The following is a 24,173-nucleotide window of genomic DNA, read 5'->3' on the forward strand; positions in this document are numbered from 1 at the left end:
GCTATCCTAAATGATAGGATTGTTCGGGCAATTGAACCTGTGTGGCAAGAAATGTATGAACAACGAGGCTCAAAGAAAGGTGTAGCCGGATGTCGGGAGAACGTGCTCATCGATAGATGTGTCTGCAAAGATGCAGCATTCTATCAGCGTGACCTATCGATGGCCTGGATTGATTATCGGAAAGCTTTCGATTCGACCTACCATAGACTTATCATCTGTCTTTTGGAAATCTTAAAGGTTCATCCGTAAATAGTTAGGTTCATAGAGAGATTGATGCCGCTTTGGAAAACCAGATTTACTATCTCATCTGGAAAAAATCGTTTGACAACTAACAAGGTCACCTTGCAGAGAGGTGTCTTTCAGGGCGACACCATAAGCCCACTCCTCCTTTGCCTTACATTATTGCCACTATCTCTAGCACCTCGCCCTTCCGACGGGTACTTGTGCGGCAAACGTGCAGATCGAAAGTACAAGGTCTCTCATGTATTTTACATGGACGATCTTAAGATCTGTGCTAAAAACAAAGAGCAACTACATCTAGCTCAAGGGATTGTCGAACGATATACTAAGGAAATTGGAATTGAATTTGGGTTAGATAAATGCGCCAAGGTTTATTTGAAGCGAGGAAAACTTAATGGCATCCCTGAAGATCCTGAGCTCGTTGATAGAAGCGCCATACGACATCTTTGCGCTGAAAAGACTTATACATACCTGGGCGTGCCACAGAGCTGCATGCAGGATGTGACATCTATAAAGGATACTCTCCGAAGCAGATACAAACGTCTCATCCGACAGATTTGGTCTTCTGAACTGTCGGCGAGGAACAAAGTATCTGCAACGAACATGCTTGCCGTCCCGGTACTACTCTATTCATTTGGAGTAGTTCCATGGACGAAGAACGAGCTCAGATCCCTTGATATCGGGACAAGAAAGGTTATGCACATGAACAAAAGCATCATGCATCTCAAGTCTTCCGATCCGCGACTGTACGTCTCACCCCGTCAAGGGGGTCGTGGAATATTGAGTCTTGAATGTCTTCACAACAGGATCATTCTGGGTACAGCACGTAGAGTTGCAAATGGAAGAGACCCTCTTCTTAAAATGATCAGGAATCACGAAGAAGTGGGCAACGAATGGAGAATGAAAAGAAAGAGAGGTATCGAGACCTTATAAGGGAGTTGCAACGATTGTACCCGGAAACTGTGGGGGCACAGTTTTTTAAATCTACTATATAAAGTTCAAATTTGTAGTTTTTAAAATATATAAAATCAAGTGGCCTTAAACGTATGCTCTTTATAAAAATACAGATTTTGATAATTACCTCCAAATTGGTCACGCATTTTCTTTAGGCCCCCGGATAGATCATAAGAAAATTTGGTGGGAAGGTGAATTAACATTTTCGGTGTTTAAGTCCATATTTCTGTTTTACGTTCTCAGAGGCTTTTTAAAGTTTAGTTCAAATTTCACGATAAATACTTAAAATTGTATGTTCATTTTATTCCACTGTTATGCAATATACAACTTTTCTGGCATTTCCGTGTTTTTTTTATGCATACCATTAACGACAGCGGGCTTTCCGTGGTGGTTAAGCTGCCGCCATGGGGCGCAGCCAGGTTCAACTATCCCACTGATTTATTCTGTTTCCATGATACTATCTTCTATTGTCCTAATTAGCTGTAAATCCTTCCTTGAGGAGCCGAGGTTTACTCTGAATCTTTCCGACGGATTCGTTTACTTGCTTCGACGATGTGTCTACAGGTTTTTGTAGATTTGAGCCTCTACTACAATTTCTATATGCTTGAAATGTCGCGTTTCCAGAGCCTGAATTTGAGGACTGAAGCTGTAACGTGGCTTCACATTCAGCACTAATATTACAATAGGGCAGGGTTACATTGTCCGGGCGTCCTTGGGTATTATAGGGTCCCAATTAACCGTAAAATGTACTTGATTGTGACTGACATTGTGATCTGGTTCGATGGGGTTAGCCAAAGTTTCATTGACCGTCCGTGGTGACTGAGGGGTGGCAAAAATCGTACTCACTGCTTTTATATGCCATTTTACGAACACTTTGGACAATCCCTAATGGTAAAGCCTATACCTTTCTTTTCAAATGCATCAGCAAAAAAATAGCGTTCTGATGACATCTCCCTTCTTTAAAACTATCGTGGGGGGTCTCCTGCTTACCGTTGCCCTAGTTGTTTTCATGGCCACTGTTCGTTTTCCATTTTCTCTCTGTAATAACTGATGCGGACTTCATAATAGATTTAATGGCAAAGTGTGGAGCAGTTACTTGTATGAAATGCCAAGTGGTATTATCAGCGGCTAATCGAGCCTTTAAATTTTGATCACGAGTAATTGCTTAAAAAGCGTGCCTTAATTTCCTATCAGCGCCTTTGAAATTAGTTCCGTTATCGCTGTAGAGATCACTAGGTTTGCCTCTTCGTGCAGCAAATCGCTTGAAGGCCACCAAAAAACTTGCCATTGAATAATTATGGGCCAGTTCCAAATGTACAGCTTTGTGGAAAGACAAACATATAAAGCTATATAGACTTTTCTAATATGTTGAACGCGACCGGCAATTGGCAATACAAGGAAGGGACCTGCAGAGTCTAACCCGCTATGTTGGAAAGGTCTAGATCTGGTAATACGAGCAGTAGGTAGATTTCCCATAATCTGAGTAGGGCTTGCGGCACTTTCATGTGTGTATGGTACATACTTATGAATAAGCGCTCGAACCAAATTTCGAGATCCTAATATCCAATAAGTTTGCCTACGAACCGTCAAGATCAGTTGAGGTCCTCCATGTAAAGTTTGTTGATGAGCTTGGGCAATAATTAAATCGTTGATGCGATGTTGTGGCAGAAGAATTGGATATTTTTCATTGTAACTAAAAATGGAATTTTGGAAGCGTCCTCCCAACCGAACAATATCATCTTCATCTAAAAACGGATTTAGATTTTTCAATTTACTTCCGGATGTCAATTTATTTTTGTCTCGTATACGAAGAATCTCCTCACTAAAATTTAACTTCTGGACATATCGTATTCCATATTTGCGAGCAAGATTAAACTCGTTGGGCTTATTATCAGGTAATTCTGTTGGAGGTAATTTCATAATTCAAATACGAATAAAGCGTAAACAATATAAAGTTGTACGTAACTGACGTGGCCATGATGAGGTTGCTGGAGAAAACTGCCACTGGGGTAGTTCTCCTACGGCTACATTAGCGGACATTTTACGAAGTCCTAATTTAACTTCTTCTTTTGAACGCGGGCGTGGTTCTGGCCAGGTGGTGGAATGCGTTTTCAACCAATTAGGTCCTTCTCACCAAAGTTTAAGAGAGAGAGAGAGAGAGAGTAAATCAGAAGTCAGACGACCTCTCGAATCATAATCAGCGTGATTCTGCTCTGAAGGTACATGTCTCCACTTACCTAAAGGAAGTTTAGTCTGTACTTCAGCGATTCTGTTACCTATAAAGACCTCGTAACGAGAGGGATGCTGCGATATCCAACCCAAGACTACAGTTGGATCTGACCAACAATAACTAGGAACACCAGCAATTTTCTTTGCTTCTTGCACATATGCAATCGTTTTTGCCAACAAAACAGCTGCATTAAGTTCCAGTTTGAGAATGCTACGGGTTTTGATTTGAGCTACTTTTGATCTAGCATAAACTAAAGTAGTATGAGCACCATGCAAGTCGTTTAATATGCGAACATAAACTACAGCTCCATAAGCTCTGCTTGATACATCTGCGAAACCATGCAACTCTATGGCTAGATTTGACTTAGATTGACTTGTCCAACGGAGATTATTAAATTGATTTAATCATGGAAGTTCCTGACTATATTGGAGCCAGTGATCCAAAAGTTCAGGAGAGATTTTTGCAGCACAATCGATTTCACGCAACCATAATTCCTGCATTAAAATCTTAGCGGTTATTATGACAGGAGTGGCCCAGCGAAAGGGGTCGAAAAGTTTCGTCATAGTGGACAGGACCATACGTTTGTTTGGAATAATTTTCTCAGGAAGTTGATTTTTAAATTTAAAACAGTCCGATGTAGGATGCCACATAATACTTAATACTTTAAGATTTTCATGTTCACCGCTAGATTGATCAAATGCTAGCTCATGATTTCCTGATAGAATACCTTCCAGTAACTCGGCATAATTACTGTCTCATTTACGTAGATGGAAACCACCAGACGCCAATAAATCAGATAGTTGATGGCCGCTCTCACGAGCAGAGTCACTGTCGTCTGCTCCAACAAAGCATCATCCACGTAAAGATCATTGCTTAAGATATGGGCTGCAAGTGGAAATCGACTACCTTCATCTAGGGAAAGTTTCCTAAGGACTCGAAGTGAAAGATATGGAGCACATGCTGTTCCATGTCACTGTTAGTAACCGGTAAGATTCCACTTGCATTCCTAATTTAGGGCGACACAAAATACGTTGATAATCACTGTCTATTGGGTTTACCAAGATCTGGCGGAACATCTTTTCACTATCACCTTTATAAACAAATTGATGTCCTTGCCATCGTATAAGAATTAAGGGTAAATAATTTTGTAATTTAGGGTCTATCATTAGATGATAATTTAAAGAGATACCATTAAAGGTTACGCTTGAAGAGTTGAATACTACACGAGTGCAGGTGGTAGTACCATCTTCCCTTAAAACGGGATGATGGGGAATATAAACAGGGGGATAATTTGGTACATTGTGAGGAGACATTAATTTCATATGTTTTAACTGCTCATATTCAGTTCAAAATTCAGTATATTCCTGACCTTCAACTGGGTTAATCGTTAAGCGTCGTTCAAATTTAGTGTAAAGAAATAAGCCCTAGAAAATGGAACACCTATGTCTAAAGGTGGACAATTTTGGAAGGGTAATCGAACAATGTATTGGCCGGAATCTGTCCGTGCGTGAGTGGAGTCAAGTGTACTTCACACTCTTTTTCCTCAGGGCTTAAATGAATCTTATTCGGTACTTCTTCGGTTTCCCAAAAGCGTTAAAGCTTTGTATCTAAATGTGGACTTACACGTCCATGGTGAACCAACATAGGCGAAATGGTATCACCAGTTGGCAGGGATGTCGGACCTAAAATTATAAATTATTAATTTATGTCAGCATAATAATCAACGCCGATTAGCAGATCAATGGGTGTGTCAGCATTAAACAGATCCCTATCTGCAAGTTCCAAATCTTTTAAATTTTCATAAGAATCCCAGTTATTAGCTTTACTTGGTTTGTACCCTGATAATATTTTAAACACGTACGCAGTAACAGGAACGACTGGCCCTGTTATATAAGCTGACTCTATAGTAAAAGAAACTGTGCTTTTGGCGATACCCATTAGAACATCACCCATTCGCTCAACAACAATATCAACCTTTTGACGTGAAATACGCAAAAACTGAACAAGAGATTCTTTAATAATAGTAGCCTGTGACAATACTCACCAACTTACAACCTAGCACACTTCCTCGCTACAAAACTTAATCGTACAGGAAACTCCATTACTCACGTTCAAAACTCATTTGACTGTATCAAAAAGATACAACAGATTCACATTCAACTCCAAGACATCATAGTGAGATTCGACAGAGTATCGCTCCTCAGGGGCAGGTATTGGATCTCCAATCTCAACTGTAATAGTCAATGTCTTTATGGAACATCTAGAAACTAAAATCTTCAACCAAGCCAAGCTTAAACCAGAATTTTGGTTCCGTTACGTTGATTGCACTTTTGTCATGTGGCGACATGGACGGGATGAACTAAATAAATTTTTCAATTTTATCAATCAATTACTCCTAATATCCAGTTTACCATGGAAATAAAACAAAACGGGAAATTGCCTTTCTTAGACCTATTAGTTTACAAAAAATCTGATAACACATTATGTCATAAAGTTTACAGAAAACCCACGCATACAAACAGATACCTACATGCCTTAAGATAACTTACATAAGGAATTACAAAACGTTATACAAATCCTAATACAGAACGATTACGCAAACAGACAAATTGATAAAGCTATAAGAAAATATACTAAAAAAAACTAGTCAACATAACCAACGAAAGAAAAAGATAGAAGAATTACCACCACCCTACCCGACATTCAAGGTCTCATAAAACAAACACAACATACAAACCATATTTAAACGACCTACGAAAATAGGACAACTACTAAATAACCCTAAAGACAAAAAGGCACCCCTAAGTGATCCAGGAGTATATAAAATCCCTTGTTCTTGTGGAAAAGTCTTTATTGGAGAAACCGGCAGAGCGGTGAGCCAACGTATAAGCCAGGGCATAACATTTTATTTGACAGAAAGACAGTCATTGCAAAAATACACAACACCTTTCCAAGAAAACATAGAAAAGCAATCGAAATATTAAAACACCGTAATAACGTCAATAGGGACAATAGATATAATACCAATCTGGTTTGGCTTTCCGTCCTCCCGGATTTTAAAATGAAAAGACTTAATTTGCCAATCAGGTTCGACCGCACAGTTCACGCACAGTGCGGCGAATTAGAAAATTGGAGTTCAAAATGATCCAGTGCCCACAATTTTCATCCGATTCCATCCTTTTTTTAAAATTAAAGCTAATTAAATTCGGAAGTAATCTGTCGAGGGCGGTTTTGCTAGAAAGGCTGATTTTACCTCAAAAAGGTGAAAAACTGATAGATTTACAATCGATTAACAAATCCTAATAACTTAGGTGAAGTTCGTGCAATCTGTTCAATTGTTATAAACAAATTTGATTCACAAGTGGTTGAAGTAATAGCTTATGGTGATATTTTAAAGTAGACAAAAATTTCAAGTTGAGCATAGCTTTTGTTTCAAATGTTTGATCTGTTATTGGACCTGATAACTCCAAGATGAATTTAACATTCTCGGATTTGTACTGAAAAGATTGTATTAATCGGTCTATTCATACTCGAAACTTAGAAAATCTCGGTAGATACTATAAAACTTGTAACTGAAGGCTTTTGAATGAAAAAGAAAATGTATATTCATAAGAAACATTAGATTTGGTTGAAATTTATTAGGTCTCGAGTTTGACAATATTGATTTATCTAATGTTTTCAGCAAAAGTCTCGATTGTTTTCTGTGGGTCAAAAATAAAAAGAGAAAAGAAAAATGAGAAGGCAGCCAACCACATTCCCTTCCTTCTTTTTTCTTTCTTTCGTCTTCTTTATTTTTATTACCATCAAATTACAATATAATAACATTCAAAATAAGAATAAAATAATACAATTGTATTACCAACGGATATGATTGATTTATGATTTAGAACAATCAATCGATTTTGAATAAAGTGTGGGAAATTGAGTTCCCAAATTCAATTACGTGACTGGTGGTGGGGAGGTCTCCCTCCCCGCTTCAAGAGTTGAAGCTGAGTGATTGAAATTTAATTTAGGTTGAGTCGATTCAAGTTAAGTTTCAGAAGGTAACTTCTGAGACAGTTCAGGTTGAATAGTTGAATTTGAAGTGGCTATATCAGGTATATCACTAATAGCAGAAATGAGGGTCTTCGTTGAAATAAATGGAGTTGCGTCGACCCTGAGACGTCCCTCATTTAGTGGTTTTCCTCACAATGAACTGAATCACAAGTTCGCTTTATCTGGCCGTGTTTGCCTTATCATCCCCTATTTAGATTGGTTAGTGTGTGTTGAATGCCCGATTGAGATGTAGGAGTGTTACTGGTTACTGAGGAGAATTTTGGGTTCTCATATTGCACACGAGAAACTGTGGAAGGTCGTGGTACGCCTTCGTAGTGGCTAGGAATGTATTCAGAGTCACGGCCCCCACTAGTAGCCCTAGAATGTGATGGAAGAGGATGTGATTCAAGGGAATGTATACTTACTTGCCCCTCACTCTATGCTATACGCGGGAGATTCAAATAATATCTGAGTGGCACCGAGACATTCGTCGTCAGGATTCACCTCGCTACCATTGCGCGACCCGCCTTGATCCGTATGCAGTAAAACTCATCTCAAAATTTCATTTATGGCCCCCTGTAACTCGACAGAGCGATGCCCACCGCCCGAGTCTATTTCCGATTCGTATTTCAGTGGTTGAAGTACTTCCGATATCGAAACTGTCCTTCGCAGGGACCGTATGGCCCGGGCCCGTAGAACCTCTAAGGATCCTGAGAGGTCATGCCCCCTTTCGCCCAAGTATCGTCTGAGGTCATCCTCAGACACTGAAAAGGCGTAGGGTGGAATTTTGAAAAATTGTAATTTCAATATAAAATCGAAAAATTCAAAATTTCAAAGAAAAATCGAAATATAATCACCGCAATCAAGGTACGGAATCAATTACACCTAAATCTATTATACCCAATTATCATATGAAATTCAATTACATCTTTAATTATCCTGGCGGGTGACACAAATCCATATAATTTAAACTTTTAAAGTCGGAGGTGAACCTGGGTCTATTGTTGTCCAGTATCCCCAAAATCGCCTTAATTGATTAGTGGATTGTGATTCAGACTGCATTGAGATTATCTCAATGTTTCTGCAAAGCAACTCTGGTGTTTACTTGTTTGTTGATACTTGAGACATCAAAAAGGAGACATCAAAAATGCAGCTCAATTTTCATCTGTATGCTCATCCTTGACACTTTAAAAAGGATAGCAAACAATCAGTAGCCTGTTTGTCTTTAATTAAAATTGGTTTTGAGGTTAAAAGCTTAAAGGAATTCCTTTCCCAACACACAGCTGTCGGTAAAGTTCTCAAAAACTAAAAATACTAATTCCACTGTCCTATTTTCTACCGAGACTGAAGAGTTACAAACACCCAAAACTGGAATGTGATTAACTGATAGATCCAAAATGTGTGTTATTTCAGATTGCTATAAATTGAATTTCAATAAATTTCGGTCCTATTTTTCTTATTTCAATCTTCAACCTGCTGAATTTTAGTCATTTATTTGACTAACTATGACAATCACATTTACATGACATTACCTCGACATAATAACGGTTGTTTTGATTTGGATTTATTTAATCTCAATTATTTTTACTATTTTCCAAAAAATATACTACTCCAAAAAAGTAAATTGCGATGTTATGGACCATTAAAAAAATGTACTTGGTCTAGATTAATTAAATTATTTTCTTTAAATTATTACTTAAATGAATATTTAATCAAAGAATTTAATTAGTTTGATCTTATTTATTGATTGAGATCAGTTGATTGGATTGTTACACAATTTTGATGACCAATTAAACTTTAAAGTCTTATCCAATATAACTCATTCTGTCCTTTTATGGCGAAGGTCAAATTCATGGAATTAAAATGTTTCGAGTTTTGATTTTACCTTTCATGTTACAAACCAAGATTTTATTTTTTCTTCGCCCAACCTCACTTTTGCATCTCTTACGCCCCTACCTCGAGCGTTATTTGTAAACCTATTTTTACTGTATAATTTATGTTTTAAATTTTTCTTGTGCTTGAATGTTAATTTGGACTCGTAAAGGAGTCCTAAAACTGCCTGAACACGTCTGATTTAATATAGAGAATATAATTCATTTATCAATGACTGAACGCACAGCAGAATTAAATGAGGCACAGCAAGTGCAATTAGAGAATTTGAATAAAAGAAAAGTAATGGATCAGGGAAAATAATTACAACCGACACACTTAACTAGCCACAAAATAGATGTCCACGGTGGCAGCATTTGAACAGTGAAAATCGTTCGCAAATTAATTTTTTTACCATCATTTCTGGCATGATAGAAGGATTCTCGACCCTCATCATTTTTTCGAAGGGCCACGACTTGATGATGGAACCCTAAATTTTGTGAAAAGCGTCACGAAATGGAGAAAAAAGGGAATAAACTGACATGCCCTATGTGCGTTGTAACTGTAGTTGTAATCAGTCACAGGCTAGCTGTCACCTTCGTGCTATGCACGGTATGGGGGGATCTTCTTTATCGGCCGCGGGTCAGGACTACGATTCTCAAAGAGAAAATCCTCTTATGCGACATTAACTTTTTTGTGAGACTCAATCGATAATACGTAAAAAAATAATTAGACAATCGTCCCGGATTTTTTTATTCCTTGTAAGAACTATAAAGGTTTGTAAATCACGTTAGCGATGGTTGCCAAACATCTACCAGTTAGCGCGCATGTATTCCCATCAAGCACCACCGGTTCAGTGGTAAAGAGCTTGGCTGGCGACCACTTTGCCGCGGGTTTAAATGTTATTGTCAACTTTTTTTTCGTATTGTAAGCATGTCAGTTAATCCTTTTTATTGCTTCTCCGGCGATTAAACATTTTTGTTTTTAAAAATATTGCTGGAAAATAAATAACATGCAGAAACTTTTCAAATCATTTATGTGTATAATCGTAATTTATTTTTCTTAACATATTTGCGGCTTATAATCGGCATAGATTATCACGCAACTGGGCGATACGCTATTCAATGAAGCTACGGAAGAAATTACAATCAGTCAAAGATTAGGCAGTTTTCAATTAGGAAATAAAAACAGAAAATGTGAATACAATTTCCTAGAAAATGTTGCAATACTTCTTGCAGAAAACATTTGCAAACGCACACATTTTATAGATAAACCAATAATGATAGTATGTGAATTTTTTCATTTACCCGGTTTGAAATAATTATAACTAGAATATAAATTTAAAATGTGTAAAGTTACCCAGCAATAATTGTCAAGGCTATAAAATTTCAAAATTAGGCCCTCTGCAAATTTATTTATAGATTCCAAGCTTATTAAGTTGCCCAACAATTATTCTGGATATTGCAAAATTTTGCCAGTCTTGTAATTTTAGAATAGTTATCAGTGTGGAAAATTCTGCAATATTCAGAATAGCAGTCAGACGACTTGATAAGCTTGTAATTGATAAATAAAATTGCAGAGGGCTAAATTCCGAAATTTGATAGTTTTAAAATTAATTGCTGAGTAACCTGATACATTTATAATTTATAACGCGGTTATAATTTCAAACTGGGTAAATTTTCAAATTTACATGCAATCATAAATTGGTTTAACTATAAAATTTGTGCATAATATTTATTTATGATATTTATTTCCCAGTAATATTTTTGAAAAAAATAATTTAATCGCCGGAGAAGCATTAAAAACTATTATTTCACATGTCTTTAAGAGCATGTGATACTTCGTCGTGTTGTCAATCGGGTACAGTTCCACCTGCTTTTTTTCTACAAAAATGAAAATTTTTAAAAGCTGAATTCGAAGATACTATAAAATATCATAACGGACGTCCTCGGACTCTTTTTTAATGGCTAATAAAAAAAATGCATTGTGCTAAATAAAAACTTCATGCATTATTTTGAGGTTACGTCGTTTTTCATCTCTGCCTTTCAGATAATTTGAAAATTATCACACGTTGTTAGCAAAATCAAAATTTTTTTGAAAAATAAACACAAAAAAAGTGTGCGGGGACAAAATATTTCTTATCCTAAGAAAAAAGCCGGGGGAATCGAACACTGAAAAAATATATACTGATTCCTAAGCGCTATGCAAATTATTCAAATTTTTCTAAATTAAAACTTTTTTTGAATTAAACCACAAAATAAGTATCGCATGCCCTTAACACGAAAAAAACTGAACCGGCTGTGCTTGATGGAAGTAAATGCGCGCGAACTGGTAGACGTTCGGTAATCATCGCTAGCGTGATTTCAAACGCTCATAGTTCTTACAAGGAAACAAAAAATCCGGGACACTTGTAGTGTAACTTGTAGTGTAATTGCAGTGTAATCCGCGACAATCTTAGTCCTGACCCGTGGTCGATAAGGGAGGGCGCCCCGATACCGTGCGTGGCGCGAAGGTGACAGCTATCCTGGTGGCTGAATACAAAACAATTACATCACGCACACACACACACACACACACACACACACAGAGAGGGCATGTCAGATTATTCCCTTTTTACTCAATTTCGCGACGTATTACGCAAAATGTAGGTTAACCGTCATCAAGTCGTGGCCCTTCAAAAACATGATGGGGGTCGAAAATTCTTCTATGCTATCAGAATTCTAAGGAGAAATAAATAAATCTTTTAACGATTTTCACCGTTTAAATGCTGTCGTCTTGTACCGGCTGATTTCTCTCTTTTGCAAAATTAATATTTTTCGTGAAACTAATGATTTCCTCAACAAAAGGTTTGATTTTTCAACATTTTATTGATCCGAGGATCTCAGGAAACTCCGGATATTCGACAAGTTTTTTTTTCGTTCTTAAATCGTTCGGAAAAAAATATATATCATTCTCTAATTTTATTTGTTTTGCCTAATTTAATTCTACTATGCCTTCAGAAATTTCCTCGCAAAATTCTACATTTTTCTTCCTTTCTAATTATGCGAGTTTAATCTTATTATTTATTATTGCATTATTTTAAAAATATATACAAATTGTTTTTTCTAATTGCAAACAATTTTTCTATTTTCGGATCATTATTTCCTCTGCTTCATCGATAACTGTCTTCATTTTAGAGTCCATTTTTTCTTTATCGCATTCCAATAGCCCTTTAAATTCTGTTTCCAATTTCCTATCCTTATTTTTCATACATAAATTCGAATTTATTTAGCTCTCGCTCACTAATTTTGTTTATATCCTGGTTTATTTTTCTCCTACTCTCTCTCTCTCTCTCTCTCTCTCTCTCTATTTTGACTAGCCTGCTTATCTAATCGACCGATGGCCATGTTGGCTAGTTCCAACCCTAAACCCTGGGTGTGGGGCACCATTCCCCCGTAGAATCTGTGCCGCCTGGGTGCTGGTGAGACTGAAGTTAGTGCATCATCTGTAGCAAATCTGTCTCTTTCTCTCGCATGTGGTTTCGCAAACTGATCTTCTTTCCGAATTTCAACTTAATTTCCTCGCTCTTCCTATTCTTATGATCCTCGGTATCATTCATGACCAATACCAGCATAATAATTACATTCCCTTTTATCGCATACTTAATATTTGGTAATTATGGTAACCAGCCAATCTTTTTTTCATAATCCATTTTTAAACTTAATCTTTGTATCATTTCAGTTCATATTGTGCCTATCGATCTTACACTGGTACCAGCCTGAAAAATAAATATTTTTCCATATGAACTACTTTGATTCAAATTGAAGCCTGTCCTGTAATTTTTTATTTTTGTCCATTTGCAACTATTTAAGTATGATTTTGGTTTTTATAATTTTATAGTCTAACATCCATCTTGAATAACAACCGTTTGCGTTTCTCTGATCTAGAATATATCAAAAATGACGAGGGAAATGGCCTATTTTCTCACAATTGTAGCAGTACAAATGTAGCTGTTTGTTTAGTGAGATCTGTCTGACCATCTCGCAGCTCACCATCGCCACCCTCCCGCATGCTGTGGCCCCCAGCTGTGAATACAGGGGCGCTTCGACGATCTTTGGGAAGCGACAAGCATTTCAAAATCTTGAATCTGCCCTCCATTTTTCATTTATGGGTCTTGGTGTTCTACTTAGTCTCTCTCCTCTTCGTTATCAGCCTGCTTGGCATGGGAAACCCTGTCAGTAGCATATGGTCGTTACTTCATGCCTTAACTCGCTATACTTGTGGATCTTTGCCTTCTAAAACGGGCATTGGAATGTATCTATAGAAGGGCAGCCATTCTTTTAAGAGTTTTAGGCTTAGGGCAAGTTGTTGATGTATATATATCCCGCTACATCATTATGTCTGTGCGTATATTCTCTCTGAGTCATTACGCGACAGCCATCAATAATGTTCTCGATGGATTCGTTGGTATCTCCACATAATCGGCACCAGTCAACCACGTCTTAATGTAACACGTGTTTGCGATCATTCCTGGTGCTGACAACCTTGTCCTGTATTGCAACGACGAATCCTTCCGTCTCGGGATACAGAACACCCTTTTTTAGCCAAATATTAGATGCCTCACTATCCACTTTATTTTGATCTAACGTGTTGGGGTGCTCGCCATGGATGGCTTTCTGCCTCCATTGTATTTTTAATTCCTCTATGGTTTCTGCCCTGATATTCAAGGCTCCATCTGAGGACAAATTTAAGGGCGTGTATTCAAGATCCGCTTGACAGATGGTTCTGTAAAGCGCAACATTTCGTTTGCTGTTAAAATAGTCTCGTAACTGTATAACTTGTTACTCACACAGTTTTTTGACATCTACAACGCCCCTACCCACTAAATGTCGTGGTAGAACTACCCTTTCAATCGCTGAATTTCTGTGGTGCATTCGGTGCTTCGTCATTTCTACGCGAACAATTCGGTTTAACTTTTCAAGGTCAGGGTTAGACCATTTTATGAGCCCGAAGGAGTACGTGAGGACAGGGATGGCATATGTGTTGATCGCCCTGATCTTGTTTGCCGAGTTGAGAAAAGTCTTCATAATTAATCTGAGTCTCGTAGTAAAGGCAGTCATTAGGCTTGTCTTAACTATCGTATGTTGAATACCCTTAGATTCAAGAATACCCAGATATTTATATGATTTGCCTGCAACCATTGCCTCGATGTCATTTTCGAATTCGTTCTCTAACTCTGCAGTCCCTAATTCCCATCTGATTAAATGCACTGTTTTACATTTATCTAGTCCAAACTCCATGTGGATATCATTAGAAAACTGCTTTGTGACATCGATCACTTGCTGCAATTTCTGGGCTGAAGTAGCGTACAACTTCAGGTTATCCATGTAAAGAAGATGGGTTACTTGATGACCGTCCTCATTATCATGAATTCTGAACCCATTAGTCGCCCGTTTTCGTCGCTTTTTTGGTTTGCTGAACTTCTGCGTCTGATTGTATAAGGTCATTCGCCTCTGTTGGTGTTGGATCATCAATAGGTTGAGGAAGAATATCAATTGCGCCTGCTTGACCGTTTGACGCTGCTTATTCTAACTGATGTTTGTTGCCGTCGTTTTTTGACGCCAAATCAACCTGTTGTTTAATCTCCATTGGTCGATATTCTGTAACATGTAGATTAGTCCTGATGTCCTTCATCTTAGCGATAAGATCTCTTAGTGCGACTTTTTGTATATTAGGATACTTTGCAGCAAATTTTGTTCCTAAATTGTATCCTTTTTCCATTTTTGGTTCAAACGCAGTATGCGAGCCTCTGATTTTCTGGGTATTTCGGTGATTATTTGTAAAATTTGGATTATTATTTCGAGATCTTAGGTTAAAAAGTTTTGGATTTCCATTTGAAAATCTTGCCCGAAATTGTGGTATATTTTGTTCGTTTTCATACATCGGTCTACATTATCTTTGTTGATTCTGATCCTAATTTTGTTTTTGCTATCTATTCTGATTTTGCATTTTTATTATTAATTTGACACTGATTATTTACGGTATTTTCATTATTTTTGTTATTTTTACTATCAACTTGATCTAAAATGCTTAACTGTTGACCTCTAATTTTAGATTTTGCTAATGCTGTTCCCATGTACGTCCTAAAATTTCTAATTCAGAAATTTTTGGAAAAGCATTTCTGGAAATATAAACTTTACATTGAATTCTTAAATTGTCGCATGTTTTTCTTAATTTCCACTTTAGATTTGGACGTGACATTAACTTTTCGAATAGTTGTTTTATTTCTGTTTAAAACGCTTGGATATTTTGAGATTTTTCTGGCTACAGAATTTTATTTGATTTGTCATAATCTCCGAGTACGTTTCATTAAAATACGAATCTTTAAATTCTTCGAAAAATTGGTTAAAATTTCGTCAATTATCTCTAGCAACCTGAAAGTAACTTGATACTTTTTCAAAAACGACATTTATATATTCTACAATATCCGTTTCGTTAATTTTATAACCTCTTTTAAATCGCATAAAACTATTCAAAAAATCGGTGGGACTATTTTCCGTGTTATTTTTAAAATTAACCGGTCAGTTCGACATTATTTGAAAAAGGGTCTGAATCATTTTAAAGGGAACAAGAGTTGCTGAAATTTCATTCAATTTATTTAATATTATCTTCTCTCTTTCGCTATCGGGTTTTCTTACTTCTATCTATTCTACTTTGCAAATCTGTTTGGAATTAAGGCAAATTTGATTTTCTCATCATTTATTCCCTATATACCGGTTTCGGTAAAGAGCATCCGTCCCCTTGACCGCTGCTTTTATTATTTATTATTCTTTTTCTTGCGCATGTCAACGCGTGTCTTTGCTCGTTAAATTCGAAATTTGTTTCTTTGGAATGAGCCGTATTGTGTATAATTCGTGACTTATCACTTTGAATAAATTTGACATTGTATTGAAAATTCTTTCCATTTTATCATTTATATTTTTTATTTCTTCTCACAGTTCTCTTATTTTCATTTTAACGCTTTTATTTTCTTCAAAATTAATTAACTCCTCTGCATTATTCTAAAATGCATTAATACTTTCCAAAAATGAAACAGTTTCAAAAGGAGCAATATAAAAATGTCATACAAAATGGCAGATAAGGTAAACCACAGTCTTAATAAACTCCGTCTTTTTAAAATGCAATATACTTTAAAAACTTCTTTTGAATCTTCTCAAGAGCATCAATATGACTTGAATCCCAGATCAAGTATCGATTCAGCCCTGCAGAGCTTTAAATTATTTATCATATAATCAAACGAAATGGGATTTCATACTCGATAATTAAAGAATATAGAGAATATTATGTAAAATATTGGACTCAAATTAGACCCCTGCGGAACCCCAGAAGTTGGCTTAGAGCAGTTGGATGAATAAACAGCATAGTGAACATAACATTTCCTTTTTTCAGAAAGTTCTCCAATAATATCACTAAATTAAATGGTATACCAAGATCGATCAATTTATCAAAAAATAATGTATAATTTACTTTATCAAAAGCTTCCGAAAAATCAAGATAGATAGCATCAACCTGATCTCCTTCAAACAATGCATTGGCTGTTTATTGTGAAAATGTAGCTAAATTAGTTACCGTCAGTCTATCAGAACAAAGCTGTATTTCTCAGATATAAAATTTGGTTTTAGATAAGACATTCAGATTTCAGAGATACCCTCGTTTCTTCTTATAATTATGGATATTTACCTAGTTTTATTGCAGTATTGAAAATACGTGTAAGAGGATCAGTTGATACTGAAGAAAAATCCTTGACAATGTAGCTGGGAATTTTATCCATGCCTGCCGTAGGTTAATTAGATAGTTTCTTAATAGCACCTTTAACTTGAGCTGAATTAATCTGTATATAGCTACCAAAACGATCGTCACATCCCGTACCATAGGCATTATTATTAACAACCGATACATCTTGATGAAAAACAAAAATCTCAGGTGTACGTGATTAATTTTTTAACTAAGAGGTTACGTTCCAAACTTCAGGGGGATCCTTTGTTAAATCGTTCTCAGAATGTGATATATATTTAATCAGATCCATAGAAGTTAGTATTTTTATTATTATTTTTATTCCTCGAACTAAGGTGACATAAACTACGTATTTAGTTAACTTTCTTCTTAGTTTCTCTTTTATTTTAACCATGGCGGACCGAAGGAACCGAATGGAGCCTCTACAAAGTACCCGTAAAGACCCCATTGGGTCCCCATTCGGTTCCTTTTTAAAAAACTCAGAAAAACAGAAAAATCATCTTTTAAATTGTTGAAATTCGAATTCTACGCTTTTTGCAATTTTAATCGCGGATATGAAAAGTAAGCTAGCGACCGGATTGGTAGGAGGAGTTAGGGTTGGAGGAATCAGGATAAGGATACGCACATATGCAGATGACCAATTCCTGCTAGCGAAGAGCGAAAAGGCTTTAAAGGAGATGATGAAAAGATTGAGAAAATACCTGGACAAAAATAGGTTAGAGTTAAATTCGGAAAAGGCGAAGGTCGCAGACGATTTTGTAAGGAGAGTGAAATCGTTTGATTCGCTAGTGATGAGTGTCTTATTTTACGAAGTGGAGGTGTGGGGATGGAAAGTAAGTGACGAGGTAAATAGGATACAGGAGAGGTATGTACAGTGGACACTGGGGTTTGCAAGGAATACGCCGAACTATATTGTCAGGAGGGAGACACGAAGAACGCAGGGGTGCGAAGATGGAGGTGGAAAGGAAAAGCTATTTTAGAACGAATGGATTGCAGATGGATGAAGTGAGAAGGATGCACGAGGAAGAAAGGTAAGTATATGAGTTGGTTCAAAAGAATGGCATAGAGAAAGAGAAAGCAGAAGGAGAGGAGAGAATAAGAGAGTCAAGGTATAACGAGAATTATATGTGGATTATGCCAATGGAGAGAGCACAATCTTTGTGTGAGAAAGGAGAGTAAGAAAGTCAGGAACTTATAGCGAGAATGAGATGCGGTTGCATGGAGGATTTTAATAGGTTCTGGCTTTCTAGAGAGAAGAGAATGTGTGAATTTTGCGGGAGGGGGGATGCAAAAGGTGATCATGGAGGTACTGTTACATTAAAGGGGGGGAAAGGACAGTAGCATGGGTGAAGGGGGTTTTGGATAAGATTGAGAAGGAGAGAAGGAAGGAGCAAGATGAATGGAGAAGGAAAGATGCGTGCGAGGCGAGAAAGCTATGCTATACAAGCGAGCGGATTAGACATAAGGTGTGGATGGATGCTAATCCTTAAGAGGTAGTTGTAATAAATTTCTATAAAAAATGGAAGTGTAAGAAAGTCAATTTTTTAAGGCTAGCAGGCCAATAAATAAACGTTTGTCTATCTTGTACTCTTTATTTATATATTACATATCTCTGTGGGATTACCCGATGGGTAGTATTTGGACACACTCGGATGTTTAATACAAAACTTCTGGGCGAGTTCTCTAATTGTCTCATTAACGAACTCAGTCCCTTTTACTGATAACAAAAATCTGGAACTTCCTCGCTTCGAGATTATTTTCTTGTGAAACTCCTTCTCGATTGTCAGGCCATTTGACTTTTTGTTTGGAATGATTTGCACCTATTTTGTAAACAAATAAACGAAGACCAAGATATAGTTATATATTTGTTTCTGGATGTTGAATTAGGAAGTGGCCCCATGATATCAGTTTCCCCATTACGCCTATTTTTCTCTGATTGCTGAGTTTTGTTTTTAAACAGATTTCGAATTTTTTAATATGTTTTAAAATTCTCTTATTCGCCATTTCTCGAGGTCCTCCGGTTTCTTTGAACTTGTCTATACATGGTTTTATACCAGTCCTTCATTTCTTCAATGAACTCTGATTTCGTTTTCTATGCCACTGGCAAAAATGAACGCAACCGATTTTTCTGTTTCAATAATCCTGGATAACGCGTCTGGGACAAAATTCGCGCTACCTTTTCTATATACAATCTAATAGTCATATACGATTACTTCTAGGGCCCACCTAGCCAAACTAGAAAGTTTATCTAAAATCAGGGCAAGCCAGAATAGGTGCTGTCCTCAACAACCCCTTTATCGTTTATATCCCCCTTTATCGTTTATATCCCCCTTTATCCCCCTTTATCCCACAGACATATGTAATATATAAATAAAGAGTACAAGATAGACAAACGTTTATTTTTTGGCCTGCTAGCCTTAAAAAATTGACTTCCTTACACTTCAATTTTTTATAGAACTTTATTACAAATACCTCTTAAGGATTAGCATCCATCCACACCTTATGTCTAATCCGCTCGCTTTTATAGCATAGCTTTCTCGCTTCGCACGCATCTTTCCTTCTCCATTCATCTTGCTCCTTCCTTCTCTCCTTCTTGGAGAGTTTTTTGAGAAACCAAATGTAAATTTGACAGAAAACACAAAATCCTTGCAATTTTGTAGGACAACAACGAAACTATAGCAAAGTAGACAAGAGACATGCATTAATGCGGTAAATTGATTAATTCAAAATAAAGGCGTCATTTAAAGGAACCGCGAATGAGGAAAGCGCACCAAAGTCACTGGAATTTTAACTTAGTTTTGTTTATTTTATAATATTTTCATATATTATGTTAGCATTCATAATCTCCATCTGTAAGTTAATCGAAATATTATGATATTTGTTTATAAAAATGGATTCTATTATGCGTCTTTTATATGTATTTTTTTCTCTGGGAAGAGTTTTAATATTGTTTAAATCAAAATCCAAATAATGGTTTAAGTTTCAACAATGTTTTGGAAGATCTGTATTGAAATTTCCAACTCTACAATCTCTTTTATGTTCCAAAACTCTCCTTTTTAATCTTCTACCTGTTTCACCAATATACACTTTTTCACAACAAGTACATTTAATGACATATACAGTTCCAGACAAATTTTCGGTACTATAAATATCTTTTTGACTAGGTAAAACTTTTTAAAGAGAGTTTTCATTACTGAAATAAACATTTATGTTGAATTTTTTTAGCGATATTTGCAACATTTCAGAGAGTCCTTGAACATAAAGTAACGTAACGTTCAAATCCGGTTTTTTGTATGTGTCAACCCAGTTATTTTTCTTACTGGAACTATTGTAGATTTCATGAATTCGTTCTCGAATAATACCAATCATCAAAAGAAGCGGATCATTATTTTGAACTAAAGTGATTTTAATTTGATCCGAATTTTCTTTCCTTAAGCTGATAATCACTCAATTTTATGCATCTATCGATTACACCTTTTATAAGGCCAACTTTTTCACAATATAAATGATGGGAAATAAAATTTAGATATCTATCAGATCATGAAGCTTTTTTAAACTAATTGGTAATTAACTTACGTTCAGTTGTTTTTATACTATATAAATCAAGGTAATTTATTGAATTATAATTTTCAAGTTCAAATGGAAACTGTATGGAATTTTCAATACTGTTAAACGTATTTATGAGATCGACAATTTTTTCAGTATGGACAATAGATAAAACATCATCCACATACCTTTTATATAAAACAGGTTTAAAATTTAATTTTTTCAAAGCTCTTGTTTCAAAATCTTCTAAAACCAAATTTGAAAATATAGGAGACAATGTTGAATCCATAAGACAACCGTTTAATTGTTTATAATATTTCCCATTAAACGAGAAAACCATGTTATTGAAAACAGTTCTAGTATCGACTAAAATTAGCTGCTACCATTATGTTACCTTTGTCTGCATTAAACAAAAACTAAATCTTTATTAACCTTCTGAACATTTTTCACAAGGTCAAAAGATTTTTCAACGTTCTTGAAGTTATTATTTCTTTTATGGTTTGAGAGTAATTGTGTAACTGTTTTTCTGATGCTAAGTTTCTGATCTTCATGCTCTACATTTTTCAAGAAATTTTCTATGCTGGCAACCATTTTTATTAAAAGGTAACTTATTGACATTGAGAAAAATACCAAACTTGTCACTTAGTGCTAAGGTTTTAGCTACCTCATTGACTCCGTTGACGTTTGACTCCAAAACTAAATATTATTGTTTTGTACAAGAAAATAAGCACAAGTATTTTTATTTTGTTACTTTTTGTAAATCAAATTTTCTTATTTATATATTATTTATTTAGATTGTCTGAAAAAGGCAGGCAGTGATAGCCAAAACGTCCGAATTTCAGTAAACAAACTTTCAAGTAATTTCGTCTTATTCTTTTAATTATTGAAGACCGTAAGACCTACAAAAAATTCTTACTCATATGTTCATAGTGAGTAGCTGCTTGGGCTTTTGTGCTCCTGGGGAGAGCAGTCTTGTTAGTTCTATGACAGTTTCTGTGTGCATAGGCCTTCAATCGATGATGTTAGGGACTGTTTACAAGTAAGTGAGATGTGTGTCCTCCTTGATAGCCTGAGCAAAATTGTGATGTGCTTTGCTCGAGATTAATATTTTCTCTTATTTTAAACTCCTTTTTCTTAACTTAATACAAGTTTTTCTTTTTTTTTCAATAAATAAGTTAGATTCGAAAAAGCTGTTTCGGAGAAAATGGCTAAGTTTTCTATGGGGTAACAGTGATTACCCCTCGGCCTACTTTCTTTCATTTAAGAAATCAATATCAAAGCAGGAAAATAAAAAGAAAATAAAGCCTAGTGCTCCCGAAAATGCTTATTACAATTTATGAAATAATGGCTTGTAACACTGATTCTCTGGCTTGAAATCGATGACTGTAAGACTAAGATTTTCCAGTAAATCAAAATAAATTTCTTTTAACCGAATATAACCGAAGGGTTTTGGAATTTATCTCATTCACTAAGGTGTGGAACTTGTAAGACGTTATTGTAATCTGAAATTCTCAATTGCAATAAAATAGCTGCCTACTTAAAATTGTATTGTATTTACAATTTATAGACAGAACGTAAACGTTTCTCTTTCTAATTGTCTTTAAATTAAATAGGCAGTGATTTTTCGTAATGCAGACTATTGCTTGATATTATTTGTTTACTTTACAAATAAATTTTATGAACAAATGCATAGTTTGGCAATTTAAGGATGGAAGATATTGTTTTTTAGTGTCAATGCCCTTAAATTATATGAGTGATGGTGTTTGGTTATGAATAATTGTCATTCGATATTATTTGTTTATTTTATAAATTAATTTTATAAACAAATGCATCGTTTGTCTATTTCTTGACATAAAGTAATCGATTTCCTTTCTTATGAACTTCAAATTATATAAGTGATATACTCGTCCCATAGGGCTAAACTCCTCACGTATCGTCTCAGTATAAAAAATATCGCTCGGTGGCATCACTAAATTGCACGATTAATTAAGATATTTTTCTAATTGAATTTCTTATTGTATTTCATCCTTTTAACATTGCTTCAAACACGTTTGAAGAAATGTGTAGAAAACCAGAAAGTTTATTTTTCGTTAAGGGCAGTTCTTACGTTTCTTCAAAATGTACTTCAGTAATTCTTTACAGTTTTCAACTTTCGCTATTAATGTTGGAAGAAATGTATATGAACTTAAAAATGGTATGTTCAATAAACTGAGGTCGTGACGTTTTATTAAAATTGCACCTTAATCATTTTGCGAATTATACACTTTTTCTGTACCCAAAGTGGAACTTGACATAAAGTTGAAGTTTTCCAATACACTAAAATGTTTTAGAACTGAAACTTGTTTCTAAATGTGCGTACGTTTCCCATATTGAGAATCCTAATTATAAAATATGTCCACATTTCTTCTACGCTGTGTTTATAAACAAATATTCCGACATGATTGAAGAAACTTTAAAACGACGAAATACATAACGCTAATTAATTTTGAGCGCAAACACAAGCCACGCACGAGCTGCTTCCCCCACTCCGTCGTCACTCAATGAGTAATTGTTATTGAATACAAATTATATTTGCTCCTAATTATCGTAGTTCAATTTTTTTTTTTATTCATTAAAAACTGATGACTGTGCCTTTTCCTACTTTCAGCCCTTTTTGACCTACTTCATTCAAAAAAATATATCTGAGTACTGCTCTAAGTATTGCAGATCTTAGGTATTAAAGTTCTAGACTTCATTGGTTTTAAGCATTTTTCTGAAAAATACAGCAAAAAAAAACAAGATTTCCTGCTAAAATATTTATCATTTGAGCTAAAATTTTAAACAAGCTTTTAGTTTCCAAAAATAAATATTTACACAGATTTTGAAGGATGTGCGTGCATTGTTGCTAAAATTGGAAAGTGATCAATTTGGATCAAAAAACATGGTTTCGAGAACTTTGCACAGCGCACAGTTTCTTGTTTTTGCGAATTTGCTTTTGAAAACAGACTGGCCTCTATTCTATAGAACTTTTCGCCGAGAAAACGTTCGCTAAACGGCATATTTTAACATCGAATCACAGTAGTAAAATAGTTTGAACTGTTATTACATAATAAAAATGTCATTGCTGGTGAAAATTTTCACAGTAAAAATATTTAAACTCTTATTAAATTAAAATTGCTATTATCAAAGATATTTTAAAACTATAGTCATATGTCTTATTTCTTGTCCAACTTAACCAAGCATTTTGGATTTCCTGAACGGTCCTCAAGACAAATTTATTCATCAATACACCATACAAGATGTCCAAACTCTGCTTTTAATTATCCAAAAATGAAGTGATTGTTTCATTATTTAAAGAGACATTTTGAAAAAAGTCAACATTTCAAACTTTTTGAAACTATAAACAACTTCTAAATTACTGAACATTATTTAATAATCGTGGATTCATTTAAAGCCAAATTTCTACTTTATAAGTCTACAATGCACGTCGGGCGTTGCGTGCGCTTTGCGTTTGGATATTAATTCCTTGCACTCGAAATGCTTGCTT

General features: G+C 35.5%; 1 protein-coding gene across 3 annotated transcripts in view; it reads left to right on the forward strand.

Annotated features, from left to right (window-relative positions):
• The window catches only part of LOC117174903 (tyrosine-protein kinase transmembrane receptor Ror), a 150,497-nt gene that overhangs the window by 107,027 nt on the left and 19,297 nt on the right, over positions 1–24,173 (forward strand). The gene's annotated exons all lie outside the window — the stretch shown is intronic.

The sequence above is a fragment of the Belonocnema kinseyi genome, chromosome 6, assembly GCF_010883055.1.
Source record: "Belonocnema kinseyi isolate 2016_QV_RU_SX_M_011 chromosome 6, B_treatae_v1, whole genome shotgun sequence".
NCBI classification, from domain to species: Eukaryota; Metazoa; Arthropoda; class Insecta; order Hymenoptera; family Cynipidae; genus Belonocnema; species Belonocnema kinseyi.